Source organism: Anastrepha ludens, chromosome 3 (genome assembly GCF_028408465.1).
Source record: "Anastrepha ludens isolate Willacy chromosome 3, idAnaLude1.1, whole genome shotgun sequence".
Lineage (NCBI taxonomy): Eukaryota > Metazoa > Arthropoda > Insecta > Diptera > Tephritidae > Anastrepha > Anastrepha ludens.
Window position 1 is genome coordinate 112715749 of NC_071499.1, and position 22927 is coordinate 112738675.

Genomic DNA, 22927 nt, shown 5'->3' on the forward strand with positions numbered 1-22927 from the left:
ACAATGCTTTCAGACTATCAGGACAAGCTCAAATGCATCATTACGGGAGATGAGGCTTGGATTTATGCTTACGACCCTGAAACAACCGACCAATCAAGCGAATATCGTGCTAAAGACGAGGCCAGACCGAAAAGAGCACGTCAAAGTCGTTCAAAAATAAAGGTCATGATGACAGTTTTTTTCGATTTTCGTGGTGTGGTGCACTATGAATTCCTTCCACCTGGCCAAACTGTTAATAAGGAGTATTATTTGAGCGTTATGCGTCGTTTACGTGAAGCAATTCGTCTAAAAAGACCAGAATTATGGGCCAACAACTCTTGGTTTTTGCATCACGATAATGCACCGTCTCACACTGCACTCGTTCTTCGTGACCATTTCTCCAAAAATTCCACGCATATCGCTCGGCAACCACCGTATTCGCCTGATTTGGGTCCATGTGACTTCTGGCTATTCCCAAAACTCAAGAGACCACTCCGGGGAACGCGTTTCGAGTCGATTGAGGAGAAAAAAGCTGAATCGAAGAAGGTGCTGATGGCTATACCGGAAATGGACTATTTGGCATGTTTCGGGGATTGGAAAAATTTTTGCATGAGTGTATTTCATCGAGAGGGGATTATTTTGAAGGGGATGAAATTGATTTAAAAGAATAAATAAAGATTTTTCATTTTACAACCAAATTCACTTTACTTTTTGCCCACAGTGTTATATGGTCCAATCAAGACCAAACATTGTATCCTATGATCTGGAGTGTGAGGCATACACATTCCCATATGTAAATGAATTCACCTACCTGGGCTTTACATTATCAGCCAACCAAGGCATGTCGGTAGCAATCAATGACAGAATAAGAGCAGCCAACAAATCATATAATGTTAATCTGAAATTGCTCAGATCTAAAATATTATCGTGTGAGCAAAAATTAAGAATGTATAAAGCACTGATTCGACATGTGCTTACATATGGCTGTGAACTATGGACGTTGAGAGCTAACGAGACAAAACAGCTAATGTGCTTTGTAAGGAGAAAGCTCCGAAAGATCTATGGTCCCCTTAAACTGGCAGATGGCACTTATCGCATTAGGCACAATGCCGTACCGGAAGACATAGTTAAAAAAGAAACTATAAGATTTATTAAGTCTCAACCACTTAGATGACTTGGACATGTGGCTAGAAAGCCAAGAGAGCGATCAATGAGAAAGGCACTAGATCTTTGCTGAATTGGAGGAAAAAAAGGGGACGCCCGAGGAAAAGGTGGCTAGAAGATGTGGAAGCTGATCTTAGGAAAATGTGCGTGCAATGTTGGATGGAAGTGGCTGTAAATCGAGATCGATGGCAAGAAGCTGTGAAGGAAGCAATGGTTCACCAAGGACTATGAAGCTAAGAAGAAGATTCTACACAAAAATAAATTCGAATTTTCGTTATTTTATTTCAATTTAAAATCCTATACCTCTAAATTTGTCGCTCTTTATATATAAACTAGCTGGCCCGGCTGACTTTGATCCGCCCTAGAGGCAATAAAAAAGCAGATTTTTGATTTTATTAAGTTAATTTTTTTATTAATCAAGTATTTCAATGAAGCTTTAATAGATTGCACTCTTTAGTTAAGCACCTTGTGATACACGACATTTTTTGTTTTATTATCAGGTGCAAGAACAAACAACGCAGATGGTTTTCCGACCCGTGAACATGCAACGTGTCATATGAACGATGTGTTTCAGATATTTGTTGCATTTGCCCAGTATGACGACGTGTAAGCCCGATATCGCGTTTTTCCAAGTTTTCACCAACAATCAGGATGGCAACTTCATCTATTGTTGGAGCGTTAAATGTGTGTTCGTGTGTTCCAGATGGTCTGCTCTGATTACGACTTTGTAGTCATCATTTGGCATGCGTCCCAAAGCACTCTTGAACAGGCTGAACAACGCATGATGTTCATGAATTAGTTGCTGCAGAATTGCAATTTTCATTGCTGCATTGATCCCTTAACGTCGATCAAGTTGTTCTTCCATGTTGCCCATGAAGTATTTTTGTAAAAATTTATGCTGTGCATCTTCAAAAGGTTGCAATTATCCAATTCGATAGTGAATCTGTCCTTGAATCTAATATATAAAAATCAAAGTCAGTATTTTTTATTTATAAACACTTTTTTTATACTCCGCAAACATAATACGTATGAATAATTATAGTAAGTTCAAAAACAAATCAATAAATACCTTGAATGTCGAAATAACTCTCGTTCTTCGATAATGTCCGCCCCAAATGAAGTAATTTGGAAACAACCATTGTATTTTTGAGTGTTTGCAAGAAAATGACGTAATTCTGGTGTTTCGCCACAAAGCAATGAATGCAATGTCTCAGGTGGCGGAGTCAATAATGGCAATTTCACTCTTCCACTAAGGCAGCACGATTCGGGCGTTTCTCCGGAAAACTTCAATGCACCACAATATTCGCAAATAAGGTTCATTGGCAAACGCTAAGATGCAAGCAGTAATCAGTGTTGCAATCATATCGAAACGCTGCTCGATTCAAATCAGCACTTGATAATTCTCTGCTTGTGCGTCGAAAATTATCTACTTGTTGATCTCTGTTATTCGCTCGACGATTTCGCATTGCCAACCGAGCCGTTTCACGGGCTGCCTCGCTTTGCTCTTGTGATTGAGAAGCACGAAGTCGAGCCATACTAACGCGGCGCTCTTCACGGGCAATTCCTTGTGCTTCTCCAGTCGTTTCATTCGCAATGTTTCGTATCCTTCTTGCATTACGGCTTTGTTGGGAAAGATTTGTCTATTTTGTCTTGGTCGCGGCATTGATAATGATGATTCAAATAGAATACAAATTACTGTGATTATTTATTTCTGACAAAATTTATATTATCAAATTTTCTACTTAACCATAGACAAACTACGTTTAGCTGTCATTTGCGTTTTGTTATTCCATATCAGATGCGTTTTTATTATGCCACATTTTATAGTGACTTCACGGAAACGCGTTCGAATGGGATAAAAAGTATGCTGTGTCCGTCTCCTGGTTCTAGGCTACCTCTCCACCAATTTTCAGCCAAATCGGTTCAGCCGTTCTCGAGCTATTAATAGTGTAACTAACATGACTTTCTTTTATATATATAGTTATTTTATTATCATAAAAAATAAGATGACATTTTTTCAGTCAATTTAAGGGGCGACCTTTATTCCTTTATTATAAATTTTTGAACCTGAACTAACGAAAAATCCAACAAAAAAACTCGTTTTTTCAAAAGTGTCCCAAAATAATAACTATGTCTCTTAGATGAGAGATTTCTGGTACTTTTGAGCAGGCATTCAATCTTCCAACCACTTGTAGCTAACTCAGCACTAAAATTAACAACCTCATAACGCATTCCATTAAAAACGAAAGCGAAAGTTTTAAGAATTTCGCTTTCTGTCATAAAATTTTACCAACGACGATAAAAGGTAAAGCCAAAAAAAAAATTAATAATTCCAAATAAAATACACCGCTCGGCGATTAACAGCTGAATGAAAAAGCGCTCACGTCCACTTAACACTTGACTGGTAAATCGAAGGGAAGACGAGAGCAGCTTGACATGCCATAAATTTTTTCAGGCTAAATGTTATAACGATCGTTGAAACAATAACAAAAGCAAGACAGCAGCGAAAAAGGGGAGTGAGTAATAAGAGAGTAAATAAACAGGTGTCTTAAAAAAAAAGTAAAATAAAATAAAAAACATTACCACAACTCACATAATTGTAAAACAAATAAAATGTATGAAATTTGAATTGCTTAGGCGGGCAGTGGCAAGTGGAAAAAGCATTGGTAGAAGGAGTTGGCTGAGGGCAGACAAGTGACTGGGAGCGATGCCGGCGCATGCGTACACTTTTTCTAAAGCAATGTTGACTTTCGCAGTTGTCACTTTTATTTTCATTCGCCTACACACATGCATATATTTATTTGTACGAGTATATAGCAACACACTTTTTCCACCGCTTTATGTGCCTTTGTTGTTGCGCTTTCATGCTACTTTTTTTTGGGTTTAAGACTTTCTGCTTTGCATGTGTGAATTCAGCTGGAAAGCACTCTTTCACATACTAATAAATGTTATGTGTGCATATGTATGTATGTATGTATGTGTGTGTGTATGCTTGTAAGTGTTTGGTACGCCCATTTTAATGGAAATTAAAATGTTGACGAGCGTTTATTTCTTTGTTGCTTTATATGTATGCGTGTGTGTGCATATGTGTGCATGTAGATATATATTTTAACTATTTAGTATTGTTAGTTTGGCTGTGATATTGCATTTTTATTTTTATTTTTTAATTACTTTTTTTCATTTTTTTCCATTTTTGCTTCAAATTGGTTTTTATTGTGATTATGTAAAGTGGCGACGTAATTTAATTGTACAACAATAAATATCTGACGTCACGTAAGTGCACTTAACGCAAACACGCAATCCACGCACACACACAAATTCACTTTCATATATCCATTCATGGCTTTTCCACACAGCGCGTAAATTGGCCGTTAATTGTTTTATTAAATTTTTGTACCCGGCAAAGTTGTATTTTCCGTAATATTTATATTTTATAGATTCAGCGGTTTTATTACAATTTTCTTACTCTTATTTATTATTGTGTTTGTTTGCTGCCATGCATTTATGTTGTTTTTAAATGTTTGACACGAAAAGTGACAGATGATTATGGTGCGTGACTATCATGCGGTTGGCGTCATATCATGCCTACTACGCGGGCCCATATTTTTAAAAGTGTTGTTAACCCTTAATGGTGCGTTGCTGCTTCTTTGCAACTTACGACTCTTACTTTTCTTCTATTTAGCCCGAACATTTGATAATTTTGAAGTATTGGAACATAAATCATATTCAACAAATATTTATCACATGAAAAAGCGGGACCTGAGTGCAAAAAAGCATAGACTTTGTAATGAGAAAGATGGAACGCCTATTTGAAGTAATGCGAAAGCGGTTCCAGTGTGGGCGACAGTTTCTAATGAGGGGAAATTTTTTAGTCTGTGGACATACCATCGCCGCGTCGGTAACTTCGATGATTCGTTAGGCCATTTAAACCTCCTCATCGGCAAAAAATAAGAAAAAAATATTTATCGTCGGGAGTTTCATTGACGCCTGGAAGCTCTCATCGATTACGTCCTCCTTTAAGAGTAGCAATACAAATTTAATTACAATAGACATTTACAGGCCTATTTCAAAGCTATCGACTATTTCCAAATTTTTTAGCACCCAATCAATGGAAAACTGAGCGTTGCGGCTAACTCTTTAATTTGCCCAAATCAACATTGGTCTATCTAATCTGGCTGCTTTTAGTGAATACAGCATTGATTCTTTCTCGACTGGTGTCCAAGTCGATCATATTTACATTGACTTTTCGAAAGCCTTCGACAAAGTTTCTCATAGAGTCTTCATTGATTTAACAATTGCTGGTATTTCATCTACCCCCTTTGCTGCTATCTCTGGTAGCCCTAGACCATGAGCCCGTCTGCCGTTGCATCGAAAGTGAAATAAAATCTGTGAACAAAACCCTGACGTGGCAGCAAGTAAAAGCAAAAGTAGGGAACATAACGGAGTGGAAAATTTTGCTTTGGTCCTCTTCAAATCCTCTGGAAATGTTTCTTTTTTGTGATAATGCACTGATAACACTCTACAAACTCAAAATTTGAACAAAGGTGTTGATAGTTCATTGAATAAACCGGGGCCTTCTGTTTGCTAAACTGGCTTAAGTTTTCGAGACAACGGTATTGGAAATTTATTTTTTTTCTTTGAATTGTTAAAATTTTTCCTTTTAAAAATATAATTTTTTTTCAGTGAAAACCGAAAATTACGAACAATATATTTTTATAAGAGGTTTACACTTCGACCTCATGTTTTTTGTGCCCTACAGACAGTAATGGCTATTTTTAGACAAAAATAAAAATAAGTAGTCAATGAAAAAAGTGCGCGTTTTTTTTATTTTTCCATATGCTCTTCCGATTTTTCAATATAGAGTTTTGCAAAACTAAATACTGTCAATACATGACTTGTCTTGACCCATGGTTTCCTATATTATCAAAACAGATTTACATAAAGCAAATGTACATATGTTTGTATGTATTTATAGCTTCAGAAACAATGTGAATGAAATTCGAGCAACCGTGCTGAAAAGTATTGTAGAATAATTGCAATATTTTCTGTATACTTCGTTCAAATACCTAACTGTTTTAATCAATTCCCATTCTTTCATTGTACGTTTTTTTGTTGTAAAATTTATAGAAACACAATACGACAACGACAGAATCAAACCCAGCGGTCTTGTTTTTGCTTCTCGTTTACAGCAGGTCAAATAAGTTTACAAAGAGAGTTTCGATTAGTTCTATTGATAGTGGCTGGCCAACGTGCATGAATCAAGTTTGGGAAAATTACAAATTTAAAGAAATAATAAAAGTTTTTGTATAAATAAATATTGACTGTGTTTAATATGGTGAAATTCTCTCTTGTTAAGTCTAATAAAAGTAAAGATATGCTCTGTGTTGACGGATATTTTTTTTATTTGGCGCAATCTACAAAAAAAACATATAATTGGGCCTGTTCTAAAAGAATACAAAAGAAATGTCGTTCGCGTCGTGTTACAACACTTATTGAAAATGTGCATACGATTACAAAGTATTCAAAGGATCACTCCCATGAACCGTTTCCAGATGAGGTCAATGTCGTAAAAGCTAATAATTTGGTGAAAAAGTTGGCGAAATCAAGCTTGCTGGCTACTAGCCAAATAATCCAGAAATCTGTTGTTGAGACCATTTCCGTCAGCCGTGACTATTTACCCACGAAAAGTGTTCAAAAGCAAAAAATTAACAGGATAAAAAGAGCGAAAGTAGGACTTCGTGAACCAAATTCGATAGAAGAAATAGATATTCCATTAAGTTTGTATGTTTTGGAAAATGAACTTTTTATTTTGTCAGAAAAATATTTCCACAATGAATGTATGATTATATGTGGTACTAAATCATCATTGCAATTGCTTGATGAAAGCGACTGTTGGATCATGGATGGCACTTTCGATGTGGTGCCTATCTTTATGCGACAACTCTTTTCCATACATGGTCCGGTTGAAGGGCAAATAATACCTCTCGTATTCTGCATTATGAGCAGGAAATCACTTACCAGCTATGAGACGTTTTTCATTGAGCTCATTGAATTTACTCGAGGATATGGCATACAATTAAATACAAAACGAGTTCTTAGTGACTTTGAGATAGGTATTATATCGGCTGCCAAAAAATATTTTCCCGATACGAGATTGCAAGGATGCTTCTTTCATTTTAGTCAAATAATTTGGCGTAAAATAGAAAAAGAAAGGTATATTGTGTAATACATTGATATACTGAACAATTCCATCCCAACTACCATAAAGTACTGAATATTTAATTTTTTTTGTTTGCAGATTGGTTCGGAAATATCGAAATGATTCATATTTTTCCTTACATATTAGAATGTTAAAAGCTCTGGCTTTTTTTGTCTCACGACGAAGTCTCTGAGTACTATAATCAACTTTATAGTACTCTTGAAGACGAAGATACAAAACAGTTTTGCTCTTGGTTTGAAAGAAATTACATAGCTCGAGACAACTCCCAGCCAAAATACCACCAAAATTTTGGTCAGTGCACGATGAGTCCAATATCGCTTTCCCCAGAACGCAAAACAGTATTGAGGCTTGGCATCGTCGGTTAAAAGTTATTGTTGGGAAGCGAAACTCAGGGTTGTACAAACTAATTAATGATCTAAAAGGCGAGCTGATTTGTGCGAAAGCACAACTAGCTAAAATTCAAAATGGTCACAAAATTAGTCAAACGAAGACGGTTGTAAAAGCAAACAACAGAATTAAAAGAATAACAAAAAAAAAGGCTTATATTTAGGCATGTTTCTTTTCTAAAGCGAATTGCTAAAAATTTAATAATATAATAATTGTTTCGCCATTATAGTGTAATAACTTTTGTTTTGAATGAATTTTTGAATTTTTCTTTAATTGACGTATGTACAATATATATACCATTGTTTCTATAAAATCAGAATTCCATTATTCATAAAATAAATGTGCTTATCAGGTTATCTGCTCATTTGGTTATATTTTTACAGCATTTTGATCGAAAATAATTTTGATTCCAGAATTTTAATATACAGAATTTCAGTTCTCCATCATTTTGATCATACAGAATTTTAAATAATATACAGAATATTGAACCAAAAGAATTTAGGCTGGACAGAATTTTTATTTTTTTTATTTTTACAGAATTTTCATCCAAAAGAATTTTGAAAAGCAGAATTTAGTACCTCTCCCATTTTCTTCATTAAAATTAAATAAGTAACTAAATTATAAGTCTAATAGCTTAGCAATAATCTGTTTTTCGTAGTCTCTAAGAAATACAGCATTTTTAGATTATTAAACAAATAAACCATGAATTGAACCATCTACTAACAATGAAAACTGCTATCGTTTTATTTACTTGCATATATGGAGGCGTAGAACCTGGTTATGCTCCCAAATACAATAAAATTATAATTAAATAATTCCTACGTTTAATCAGTTTTTTTTTATTACCGATCCTATTAACTCCTTTTCTTACACACTCTAAAATATTACCACAAATTACCTACTTCCTTCAGTAAATTAATATTCATAATTTCTATTATTACTCTAAACTACTAAAAAACTGTGAAAATGTGGTAACCATAACAAGTACTTATTCATTTTTCAGCTTATTACATTTACTTAAAGGAAATGGATATGTTGGTTATAAGTAACAGCAATATTTTTAAGCAAAAAAGGCAACATATTGCCAAAACGAGAAAAAACGTGTCTTGAAAACAAAAGACTCAAGCAACATACCTGATTTTTCATATTCAATAGCTATGCTGTGGTTTTTGCGCGGATGTTATTAAAATCCGTGCGGAAAATGTAATATATAAGAAACGATAAATGGAAAATGGAAGATATAAAATAGAGGAAATGTCAATTTCGATATATATTCAAAGGATTTTTTTGCATTTACTGAAGCAAATTGTGAAATCAAGATTTAATTGTTTCATAATTTCAAAAGTCATAGCCATTATGATTGGCTAAAATCACAAATGAGTTTATCGCATAGTTAAAATGGCAAATGTGTGAGTTCCGGCATAAATAAGCTTGCGGTTCAATATGGATTCAGGAAAGCAGAATCTTTACGCTCAGGCCCGACGAGAGGGGGGGGGATCGGGTACTTTTTCCCCCGGGCCCCAAGTTTTCAGAGGGGCCCGGACTCGAGGGTAATTCCAAGAAATTTCCTGCTTTAAAAATATATTGTAGTAAATAATACTTCTACCAGAGTTCCGTAACAGACTTTTTTTGGTGTCACCATATCGAATGTTATGATCACGATTACAAAGAATTAATATAATATGGTGATACAAAAGTGTATATTATTGAGCTCTTATTAAAATGGTACATTTTATGCTACTGATTTATAAGGTAATTAATAATTATAGTGATGATTAGATTAAATTTAGATAGTTGTATTTTAAATGAAGACCAATTTTGAAACGTAGTTATTCTTTAAAGCAATTTGTCCTTACGTTGATAAAAAATTAAATGTAGAGATAGCAATAATACTTTTTATAGACTAGAAATTTTTGATTTTTCACTGGGTATGTTATTATATAAATAATTTTTTAAATTCGTTTCCCCAGTCAATTTCACACTTCTATTTTATTTTTTTATGTTTCGGCAACTAATGCGTGGCCCCTTTCAAGAAAAGTTTGCTATGTGAAATAACGTTACATTCTGGTAATCTTGTCAATTATTTTGAGTTTAAAACATATACGTTCTGAACCAGTGAACACTTTTCGCATTTTAGATACTTCATAAAACAAGTTATTTTGAATATTTATGACAATCCAGTGTACATGGAATTATTAAGTACATAAGTAAATTTGAATGTGTCTTAATGTCTTCCATATGGTTCAAGATTCGCACAGCAATAAACTACGTCAGTTTGATTTTACAAAGAAAAGAAGCAACGATTGACGTTGAGGTAAAGAATCTCGAATGCCTAGTAGCAGATCTACAATTGTTACGCAGCCAATGGGGATCGATTTTAAAAGAATGTCAAACTGTTGCAAAAGGTTTGCCAAACTCTTCGTCAACATTACCAGCAAGCCGAGAGAAAAAACGTAATGATGAAGAACCTGAGAATTCAGCGGAAAATATGACAGCCGAAGAAATTGATTTCAAGATTTGAAAATCGGTTTAGTGCAATTAAAAACATAAACAACATTTTCTCATTCCTGTGGCTATTTCCTAAAATTGAAAAAGCAGAACTTAAGACAGCAGCTCTAAATTTTGCTAAAAAATATTCTTCTGATGTGTCGGAAGAAATCTCAGTGATGAGATGTGTCACTTGAAGAGTGTGTACAAGGCGAATTTTACTGGAAATTCGGAATGTTGTATGCCTCCGTTCGACTTGTTGAATGCCATCACAGCTAAAAACTTAGATACTCTGTTCCCGAACATCTGCATTGCTTTGCGAATATTCTGCACCCTGCCAGTATCGGTTGCCGGCACCGAAAGATCGTTCAGCGCTTTATCAAGGATCAAAGACTACCATCGTTCTTGTTCAACTCAGAGTCGAGTAACAGGATTGGCAACTTTGTATTTGGAATCTGAGTTAGCAAGGAAACTCGACTTCGATGATATTATAAAAGCTTTTGCCTCAGCTAAAGCAAGAAAAGGAAAATTCTAAGCATAGTGGCAGCCATTTTCAAATATTTGTAAGGCTCACAAAATGAATAAAAAATTTAAACTTTTTTCAGCTGCGTTTTTTATTTCAGATCTGCTGAAGAGTTTTCTAAAGTTAATTTTAATCAATATTTCATAATTAATTCTATCAAAAATTTTATCAATGAGTTTTTCAATGTTTAAATGTTATTTCACTATAACATAACATGCATTTTGATAAATAAAAAAAATTTGAAGGGGCCCGCATCTCAAGTTTCCCCCGGGGTCCGAATACTCTCTCCACGGCCCTGTTTACGCTGCATGCAGTTGATTTATTATTCCTTTGTTGGGGTAAAGAGATATGCGGGAGCTTATTGATGCAAGACCTGATTTTACATTTCACTTAGTACTATTCTTTTCGTAATCTGTTATGCCAAAAAATTGGAACTCTCTTTACGTAGAACACTCGATCAGACAATGAAGATGGCGCTCAACCTTTGTTATGCGCTGTGAATGCTAAAATTGTATGGAAACCAAAGAAAATTTATAAATAAACAATTCAGGTATTTAATACTGAATGGAAAAACTACAAATTATTTTCTGACTTATTCGAAGAACTAGACATAGTTTCAACTATTTAAATATGGTATAACAAACAGTAGAATAAGAAGTAATAATTTTTTAGTACTAAAAGGTAGGGTTTAGATGTTGCAGTTTTCTCACCAAATTCCTAGAAGATTGCCATTTATTGGGCAGAATGTAGAATATTTTATATGCGAAAACAATCCTCTATACCATTTTTATTATTTTATTTGTAGGCCAATCTGGAAATCTGATGTACAAATTTGTAGGAAGGTAAGTTAGCAAATAAGTAGCTAAATAGGACTGTAGATAAGTAAGTGCATACTGCGACACTTTTTTAAGTTGCTACACTAAAATACTAGGGTACACGTAAACCTATTTGAATCACTTGTTATCTGTGATGCAATTTTTCAGAAACTTTTCTCTAATATATTTTTATTTAGTTTTGTAAATTACTGGGCAATGACGAAAGGAAATATTGCCTTCACTTCTTCTTTTGTTCAACTGTGGCTTCTATACGCCTTTGGAAAAACCATAAATCCTTCTACTGGCTCAAAATAGTGCTGGCCTTTCCATCATGAAACATAGGCTAAGTGACTCTTGGCATTACTCACGTGTTCATTACTATGGGAAGTATTACAGTACGCCATGTCTACACCAAAAAGAATTTCGGTAGACTTTCGACTTAATAACTTTCGCGCCAACTGATTTGAAATTCACAAAATTTAGATATAATAAAATTTCTGTAATCGCGTTGCCGTTTAGACTCAGGCATAACTATGGTTCCTGATTGAAATATTCGAGGATCTTTTGAAAAGTCCGTGCAAAAATAGCTCTTTGTAAGCTTATACACTTGGTCAAACGCTGTCCTAGTCTGATGATCCCTTCCGAATAATAGGATTAGTGCAAGTCAGTCACCTCTTCGTTTAAGTAAAATATTTTTTCCGCCAGCCATTTCTCCTAATTGGGGAACAAAAAGTAGTCCAAGGGAACCGAAGGTGCTAAGTCATGAGAAAAGGGGGGATTTGAAAGGAGTTGAAAAGAGCTCGTGCAAGAATTAAAGCCAAATGGCTATCCTACTCGTTGGCTATCGTCTCATTTCGATTTATTACTTAGATTTATTGAGAAAAGTAGTCAAAAATTTGACTGATCGAATGGACCATGTAACTCGTATCCGCGGCGAACATATCCCGTATAACAAATTCAAAAAATATATTCCATGAAATTATCTACCAGATTATAATAAAAAAATGTGTATTCCAACAATATTTCTTTTTTATAAAGGTTTTTCCAATAACAGGTGTTATTTGTGAATGGATTGCCCTATCGATGAGATGATTAACGATTTTTTATGGCCGGAATTGGATGGTATTGATCTGGACAACGTTTATTTTCAACAAGACGGCGCTACGTGCCACACAAGCAACGAAATCATTGATATTTTACGGGAAAAGTTTCCGGACCGTGTTATCTCTCACAATTGGCCACCGAGATCTTATGATTAAACACCTTGAAACTTTTTTCTTTGATTCCACGTGAAAGAGAAGGTCTACGCCAACAGCCCAAGGTCGATTCAAGACCTCAAAGATGGAATTTGTGAGGCTATCGAGGTCATAGGGCAGCCAATTTGCAATTTGATTATGGCATACCTTCCTCTTTATAATCAAATGAACATCCTATCATTTATATTAAAAAATAGCATTTTTCTGTGAATATCAAAATAACACCTCTTATTAAAAACCCTTTATTATCTTTTAACGGTTATTCTTTAAGCTCTGAAAAAACTCCTTTTATGAATATCTTTTTCTAAAGAATGTACTGTGAAATTTTCATGCGGAAATTCCCAATATTATTGACGAAAGAGTAAGGAAGGCAACAATCGTCTTGTATAGATGCAAGGATGCAATTGGCAAAAGATGGGGACTCTCGCCTAGAGTTGTATTTTGGCTCTAGAATACCATAATAAAGCCAATCTTATTACATGGAGTCGTTGTCTGGTGGAATTCACTAGAGAGGACGACATCAGTTAAAAAGCTAGAGAGAGTTCAAAGGTCTGCACTCATTGGAATCAGTGGGGCGCTTCGAACTACTCCCACTCTAGCGCTTAATGTAATGTAAATGTGGTACCTATAGACATCGCAGGCAGAATTGCCGCTGCACGTACCGCAATTAGACTGAAGGACTTGGGCTATAAGCTCAATCTCACATATGGGCACTCAATCATCCTCAGAAACTTTAAGTTCACCCCCTCGTCGACGGATCAGTGCGTGCCTTCGCTTAGTCCAAGCGGAACTTTCTCCACCCATATTCCATCAAGGGAGGAGTGGACCGGGGGCAGCACTTGGGGACAGGGCCTGGTTAACCTGTTCACGGATGGCTCGAAGTTGGACGTCAGAGTTGGAGGAGGAGTTTTCTGTAAAGAGCTCCCCACCAAACAAAAAATTCAGGCTATCGGATCACTGCGATGTGTTCCAAGTAGAGGTGGCCGCAATTAAAGAAGCAGCTGACTGGCTACTTACTAGCGGAATAACTATTAAGAAGGTAAATATTTACTTCGATAGCCAAGCGGAAATTAGGGCCCTAGGCTCTATTATGGTGCACTCGAAACTGGTCAGAGAATGCCTAGTCTCTCTCTCTCGATGGCATCAGAGTTCTTCGATATAAAGATAGTTTGGGTACCTGGCCATAGTGACATTGCTGGAAACTGCGAAGCCGACGAGCTGGCCAGACAAGGGACCTGTGAGGCGGTGTGTCCGCGAAAGGAGAGGATCGGGATCCCCTTGACAACCTGCACTCTACTTCTGGAAGGATGGGCTCTGCACCAACTCAGCGAGCGCTGGGTAAGTACACGAACGTGTAGGTTCGCGAAGTCCTTCTGGCCACGTTTGGATAGGAGGCGTTCGAGGGATATTCTGACGATGACGAAATCTCATGTCTGAAATTTCGTGGTCATCCTCACGGGTCACCGCCCGCGGGGTACACATGCCGTGAGACTCGGAATCACTTCGAGCCCTTTTTGCGCCAGCTGTATGGAGGATGAGGTAGAATCATCTCACCACCTGCTCCTCAGCTGCCAGCTCTCGCGGCACTAAAATTCAAGCATCTCGGTTCTCAGTTCTTTTCTGCGCCTGCTGATATAGCGGGTCTTGATAACAAAAAACTGATGAACTTCATCAGCAGCATAGAGAGGTTAACACAACCGCAGACCAGTCACCGTTCATAGTCCACAAACACTCAACCCTCCCCAACCCTTTCCCTTCGTCCTATCGTCCTTTTCCTTCACCTCTTTTCCCCCTCTTGCAATGTTAACACAAAGGATGAGCCAAACTCTTTCGTCCAAGTGAGCCCACTCTCTGGGTAACCATCACTACCTAACCTAACCAACCTAACCAATATTATAGCTTCTACAGCACATTAAGTCTCCCCGTTTTGCAACCAGCCAGAAGGTGTTCATAGTCCATTTTTTTAATTTTTTTTTATAGAATAAGGGAACCTCTCAAACAATACTGATGCAATTTTTTAAAATTAAGCTCTTCTAAAATAATGAATATCTAAGTCCCGAATCCCGAAACTCCGGGATTGCAATAACGAGATCCCGAAATTTTAAATTTACATCCCTATGCCAGACAAAAAATACTCGTATCTTCATCATAAGATTTCCGGGATTAGTCTTGTAATAACGAGATCCCAATAATCCCGGAATCAAAATTTTCTTTTTTTTACATCTCTACGCAAAATAATGAATATCTAAATCAGGCGAAAAACCGAGATTAATGTTGTAATAACGGGATCGCGAAAATCCCGTAATCGTAAACATTTAAAAATGCATAGTGCCACGCTAGACAGTTTAACACATGCCTTTCCACCTCTCCGCCTCCTTAATTTTTTACCGCAACCTAGTCCATGCCCACAATTATTACATAAGCATCGGTTTGAGGCACGACTCAGTTTGTTTTATTTTTTGTATGCATATTTATTAGCCACTCCAATTCATTCCCATTTCTCTTATTATACTCTCATTTATACGTAATTTCATGCATTTCATTACAGCGTCATTCGCATGAAATTTGTAGACTAAGATTTGTGTTTGATTTAATATTTTCTTGTAACTTTGTATGCCATTTATTTTTTACACATTCAAGCATTTCAAATATATTGCCTTCCTTATTGGCGTAAGCTATACTGGAATATAAATGTAAGCATTTAAGAGCAACTGCTGCTGATAACTAGCAACTTACCGCTTGGGAAAATTAGCCCAGTTTCCTTTTATTGCCTTCGTTGTATGTATGTACGTTGTTGTTGGCGTCGTCTTACGTTACTTGCTGCATTAAACTCAAATGCATAGATTATAATTAACGGTATTTGTTAGCTGCTATCGTATCGATTTCTTGTGGTTTGCTGTCACTTTTGCAATTATAAATCTACTACAACACCACCAAACTATGGGATGCTGTGGAAAATAAGAAAACCGATCAAACAAACAAGCAAACCACTAACTGCACAACAACTCTGCAACAATGCGGCTTTTTTCGCTTGTTGCTGCCGCAAAAGTTGGAAATGTTGGCAATCTCGTAATACTTGTCCCGCGTAGTTAGTCAATTTATGGCGAACATGCGGATTTCCTTATCGAGCGCGAACGAACCAGAAAACAAATTGATAAATATATGCGAGTATTTATGGGTAGAAAAAAGTTACGAGAGATAATTAAATTGCACACATATGAGATCAAAGCACACACACATATACTCATACGCATATGTGTATGTTTGCATATTTGTATTTGTTGTATAAATTCACAGTCGTCAATATGCAAGTAGTAGCTAAACGTGCGTAAACCACTAGAAATTCCTGCTGTGAGCAAAGCGACTCAACACTCACACACACATACACACACATGTATGTATATATAAACACTGTTGCTATTCGTTGCAACTAAGTCTGCATTGGTCGACCGGCGGCAGCAGCTACAAACTCCATATGATAGTTGAAAAGCTAAACAGATTTTATTGCTACTAACTACACCTCTAACTGCAATTGTTGCTTTGCATTAGTCACTAGTACCTCATACGGTTGCAAAGTTGCACAAAACAATAAACGCTTGCACTACAAAGTTTGCAAAGCTTTGCTTTTATTTTTCACTTGTTTATAGCGCTTACACTGTCACTTTGGGTTCCAATCGCAATCGCAACCGCAACTGCAGCCGAACTGTTATTGTTATTTTGTAATGGCCATTTGTGTTTGGTGCTAGTGACTGGACCCAACACTCCTTTCGAATTTTCTATTTAATTTTATAATTTTTTTTATCGCTTTTTTGCCTATAGCTTTGCATATGAAATTTTGCCTGGCCTTTCAATTTTTCGCGGTTTAACCAACAAACTTTAATATTGCCAAATGACGTTGTATAACCGGTGGCGTATGAGTAATTTGGCGCTAATGCGCGAGAGGTTATTTCGGCTGAATTTGGGGCACGCTCGTTAAACAGTCGATTCTTGGCAGTTTTTGTATACGTTAAATGCGTTAATTTCATATTTTTCTGTTGCGTATTTTATTTGAATATAATATATACATATGCATTTTTTTCCTTTTACTCCAGAGTTAAGCATCGGAGTTTGATTGGTTTTTATTAGTTTTTGTTAATTAATTTTTCAATATAATTATTTTAAATAGTTTTTTTAGTATTACTCTTTTTATTTAGTTATTTAATTTTGTTGGACTTCATTTTGTTTCAAAACTTATTTAACTTTTTTTAATGTAAATATTCTTAGATTGTTTTATTTTGCTTCACTTTATTTTTTTTTTTTTTAATTTTATTTGATTATTTTTTATAAATTCTTTTTGTTTTATTTCATTGTTTATTTTTAATTAATTTTATTTTATTTTATTGTATTTTATTTGTACTTGCGCGACTGGGGCGCAGAGGCATAGGAATGATAAAAGGCAGCTAGGGCCGCTATTCCAGAAGCAAGAAAGTAAAATTGGAGGAACTTCGGGCAAATCTAAATAGGGCCCCTTGGGGACTTGTGCCCAAGATTGTGATGAAGAAACTGGGAGCGCCTGGGATTACCTCTACCAGAACTGAACTCAAGCACGATGGATTACACCGTAAAAGAACTCTTTCCAAGTCATAAACTCAGAGAACGCATTGAGTGCCAAGTAAATGTGACAACAGAGTATCCACTATTCACCAGTGAGGAGCTCCAGTCAGCTGCGAGCAACCTCGAAAACAACAAGTCACCTAAGCCAGATGGAGTTCCCGCAGAAGCTCTCAAGGAGATTGCAAGAATGTGACCACAAATCTTACCAGACATGTACAAAGCTGTCGAATAGATGGAATTTTCCCAGAAATCTGAAAATAGCAGCAGATCGTGCCATTAAGCAAAGGGAAAGGCAACCCGAAACTTCCATCAGCATATCGGCCATTATGTTTGCTCGAGATAGCATGGAAGCTTGTTGAGAGACTGATCAAGCCTTGACTGGCCGCAGCCACAGATAATGCCGGAGGACTATCAGCAAGACAGCTTAAGATGCGAAAGGTCTACAATAGAGGCAATCGAAACTGTCATAAACAGCGTAGGAGCAGCGCAACAGAGCAGTATTCAATCCAAAAGCATAGTCTCCTTGCCACCTTAAGCACGAGATGGGTGCACATTAGGGCGGGTCGATTTAAAAATCGCTCCTTGCTCTGTGAAAATCGTATTCTAGGGATCAAAATAAGAAACTTTGCCGAAGGAACCATACCTCGAAAACGAATTCTGATGTCTCCCAATTTCAAAACATCACCATTTTTGGCCTTTACATGAAAAAATCAGCTAAATGGCTAAGTTTTTTCTTTATTTTTATTTATTTATAAAAATATTTATAATAATATCTATTTTTTCTCTTAAGAAATTTATTTAGTCAGAACATATGTAAACGAAAAAATTAATTTAAGTGAGTTATAGAAAAGAAACTAAAAAGTTCGATCCAAATTGGGGGACATCAGAATTCGCTTTCGAGGTATGGTTCCTTCGGTAAAGTTTCTTATTCTGATCCCTAGAATATGATTTTCACAGAGCAATGGGCGATTTTTTTGCCTCCCCACAAATCGACCCGGCCTAGTGCATATATTAGCCGCCTTAGAGCAAAAGTTCAAAATTTCTGCAATATTCCAACGCATGGTTGTATAAACGTCACATCTGGAGCGGTACAAGGATCAATTCTTGACCCCAGCTTGTGGATATCGATATCGTTATCGATATCGCCGCAGTTATCACAGCACGAAACTTTGAAGAACCTCGCAGGAAACTTAACCAAGTCGTGATATGAGCACAAACGTGGCTAAATTCACAGATCCTCAAATAAGCCACAGAGAAAAAGGAGCTAATACTTCTAACCAAGAAAAAAATATCGTAAACTACCTAGGCACACGACTTTCTGGATTCAAGATGGCATCCCTACTCAGTAGACTGATGGCAAATATAGGGGGGCCAACCCAAAGTAAACGGGAGATAATGATGGCTAACACGCTTTCCATTCTCTTATACAAAGCGGAACTGTGTGCAAATGTGCTAAAGGCAAATCACCGGTGCAACCTCCTAGTATCGGTACAACCAACGGCAGCTGAGCCAGCTGTTAGTGATAAGTGGTTCAGTGTCGATAGATTTGAAGAAGATTTGAAGATTCTGAAGGGCTAGCTTCAGAGGAAAAAGTTGTGGGCATTAAAGAACGAGAGGATGGAAGAAGGAGTTAGCAAACTTGCAGCGCGCGAAATAAAGGACGAAAAGATAAGGCTAATAGGAAAAGTCACTCAATGGTACTAATGGAACTTTTGTGAAATCAATATTTACGCAACCCAAATGCTTTCGGAGCACAGCAATTTTTTTAGTCTCCGGATATACCATTGATGCGACGACAATTTTAATGATGCGTCAGGCATTTGAAACATCCTCATCCGCAAAAAACATTATAAAATATTATCAATACTTATAGTAAGAAATACATTTAATTGAAACGTAATTATTTAATTTTGTTTTATTTTAATTAGACTGATTTTATTTCAATTTATTTTCTTTTTGTTATTTTTTATTTATTTTTTTACATTTGCTTTTATTTTGTTCTTTTAATTTTATATTTGTAAGTGATTTCTAAAGTGGAATATCTCGCATGTCTTAGTCATGGGCTTTCACTTTTAGCGAATTAAGCAGCTAATAAAAATTAAGTCCCCTAAATTCATTTAACGGTATTTTATTTCAAATTGCTATTTCTTTAAAAACAACATCGCATCGAATTCATCGCTAAAAATGTTGATTTCATGCTAATAGTTTTTCTCCTTGCATTTTTGTTTTTTTTTTGCCTCTTTTTTGCACTCGTCTGCCGCCACTGTTATATTAATTGTTATTCATTTATTTCATTTACCCACTGAACTGTTGGCCAAGTCAAGCATTTCAGGCCGATTCGAGACCTAACAATTCAACCGTTGCGAACAGTGCAATCGACCATCAATTGAATCGACAAGCCGCACCGCCAGCCATCATCACTCAACCAATTCAGTTATGCCTTTTTAGTAGATCAAAAACAAAAGCACAAAAAAAAAACGACTACAAAAACAGAAACAACTTAAGCAATCACTACATAAAATATTTGTAAAGGCCGCTTTCATTACATCGCTCCGATTGGCATATGCGCGTACTATAGATCAGGCACAATTTGCTCAAAGTAATAAAAAAAATATATTAGCCATTTCATTTTCTAATGTCAATTTAACGGACGTTCGCACGCACACTAACAAATGAACACACACACAAGCCCATACGCACTTTATTAACGGTTTTATTGCTTTTGTGCAATGCTCATTTTATTGAAACTCGATTGCTTCTTGCTGTTGCTGCAACTTATAACTGTTGTTACTATCGCAAGCACTATTGACTTTATTGACTCGCTTTCGTGCACTTTCTGGGTCTTGGCCGTCTTACTTTGTCTCACTTCACCAATACATCAGCACTTGGCTAAAGCAATATTACTCCACTGGCTGCTTTATTTCGATGCGTAGCCGAACGTTTAACCGCTATTCGTTTTCGTTTAAACCGTTCACGTTGCCGTCAAATGCTCAACTGTTTTCTGTTGGTGTAGCAAAGCGCTTTGCTGGGCTGAAAACGAGTTGGTTTTGAATTCTTGAGCTGCATTGAGTGGCGCTGACTTGAGTGGAAAGCAGCATGGATTTTAAAAAGGAGTTTGAGTTACTTTATGTAACAAACACTAAAAATACTTTGCAACCAATGCAACCAATAATTAAATGGCGTATCCATTATTAAAATGCAATCAAAAGCACATCTGCGTTCTGACTCATAAGTTGATGAATAGAAAAATATATGGATTAAGTGACGAAGTTTTTTTTCAACTCCTTATACAGAACAAGGCCGTTTCTAAATTAATTTTTCTTATTCGATTATTTCAAATAGAGTCAGAAAACTAACTATAAACGGTCACGAAATCTTCTTTTGCTTCGTGATTTAACCGTTTACGCGAATTTGACGGACTTAAAACAAAAAGTGCGTCTGCTGATAACTTCACGGGAAATTGGCACTATAAATCACAAAGAAATCTTATTATATATTTAGCTGCTCAGACATACTCCTTCATATACTGGGCGCGCTGGCAATAATCGGGAAGTTTTTCGTAGGGATTAGTACACCCAAGGTACGCCGAAGAGACTTGTAAACGGCCAAATAAATTCTGAGGGCTCATTCTCTTTATACGAATATTTTCCTGGGCTTGATTAATGGTCCCTACTGAAGTTTTTGGCGCGGTGGTGAGAATATAGAAGGTGGCGACATCCGCGAACAGATAATCCACCCTCAATAAAATTTGACAAAATTAGAATTCCGGTTACATAGGTATAATAAATATAAGTAAAAATATATGTACTACAAAATTTTCTTTTCATTCAATAGTAAAAAAAACGAAATAAAAAATATGTTTAAGTTTATTTAAAGGTAACAAAATTGTAAGAAACCTTATTGCTCCATTAGAGAATTATACAATTTGTGGGATTGTAACTGGGAGAATTATTCAATTTGTGGGTCTTGCAACTTTTTCAATGAAAACAAACAAATACTGAAAAAAAATAGAAAATCAGGTTTCATAGGTTTTTTATTTTTGGTGTGTGAGGAAGGGGTTTCAAATGACTTCGCACTTGCAGCAACCGTCGTTTACTGCGTCGAGTGGTGTGGCCACTAAAACAATCCCTCTTCCTCTTCTGGGAAAACTCCCTTCACGAGACTACTTTCTGCATTACTTCTGGAGGGCCCAGAACGACGTCCATAAAATAGACCAATTCTATTCACCCATGTCTGGGTGAACCCTGTTTATAGCTAGCTTCATGCTACTATAGGCTCGTCTTCTTATGTCTCTGTCTGTGATGGTTCGCTTTCTTGTATTGCATCGAGATCTATCGTTTTTCTCCTTAATACGCCTTCAACGTATCTTTTAACCGCATTCCAGTTATCCTCGCGTTCAAGCATCTTGCCGATCACATTGGTCATGGACATCAGAGTTCGTTTTCGAGGTATGGTTCCTTCGGCAAAGTTTCTTATTTTGATCACTAGAATATGATTTTCACAGAGCAATGGGCGATTTTTTTGTCTCCCCACAAATCGACCCGGTCTAATGCATACATATAAAAAGTTTAAGAAAGGTTTCATCGTAAGTAAATTTCCAGTTCACATTAGATACTTTAAAGTTTATTATTTTAGTTCAGAAAAATATTTTTTATAAACATTGTTACTTTACTTGCATATAAAAAATGAATATATTTATTAACTTTTTTTTTAATATTAATATGAACAACTTAAAAATTAGGTCTAACAGAATGCAATATAGTTTTGAACAGAGTTGCCACCTATTTTAAATCAAAGTAATTAAAACAATATATATGTCTCAAATTGTACAATATTGGTAAAAAAAGAGATTAAATGCTCCTGGCAACCTTAAAAAAATATATGTGTTATAGGGTTGCCAATCAATTCTTAATGTAAATAGTGGTAGTAAATACTTAGTTAGTGTTTTAACCCTTTACTGTATGTATTAATACAGCGTTGAAAAAAAAAAATTTCACTCTGGAAATACCTTTATTTAATTATCAATAAGAAATATCAAAAGAAAAAAATGAAAAAAAAGAAAAAGTTTTATTATATTTTGCTTTTTTTCTTACGGAATCATATATAAACACTAGATAACTAGTATAGAAAACAGTTGAAAATTGGAGAAAGTATTATTCGGCGAGAAAGGTAAGTATATCGACTCCATGAAAATGTGTTGGTTTTTTGTCAAAAAGTACTTACGTTTTACCCTGTAAACGTTTTTTGAAAATGAATCACTCGAACTTCAATTCTGCTTTTTTCCTATCTGCAAAAAGTGAGGTTATTTCGGAATGTGATAAAATCATAGCCAATTTTTTTGGCGTTGTGTTATGGCTAAATATATATTTGTTGGATTAAATAAAAACTATTTTATATTACTTTTTTACTACTTTACTATTACTATTTTATAATACTTAATTCGGAAATATAATTGAATCAAAATTACAATATCATATATAGGCCTATATGCGGTATATACATA

At 35.8% G+C, this 22927-nt stretch overlaps 1 protein-coding gene across 2 annotated transcripts in view; it reads right to left on the reverse strand.

Moving 5' to 3' along the window:
• Positions 1-20405, reverse strand: part of LOC128858817 (mucin-5AC) — a 55658-nt gene extending 35253 nt beyond the window's left edge. Inside the window, exons 1-2 of one of the 2 annotated variants that reach the window (XM_054095338.1) lie at positions 20281-20405; positions 15568-15779 (exon numbers count right to left, since the gene is read on the reverse strand). The gene's annotated coding sequence lies outside the window, so the exon portion shown is untranslated. Of the gene's footprint in view, positions 1-15567; positions 15780-20124 lie in introns of both variants that reach the window. The other variant, XM_054095339.1, reaches the window with a different exon arrangement.
• Positions 20406-22927: the final 2522 nt, after the last annotated feature.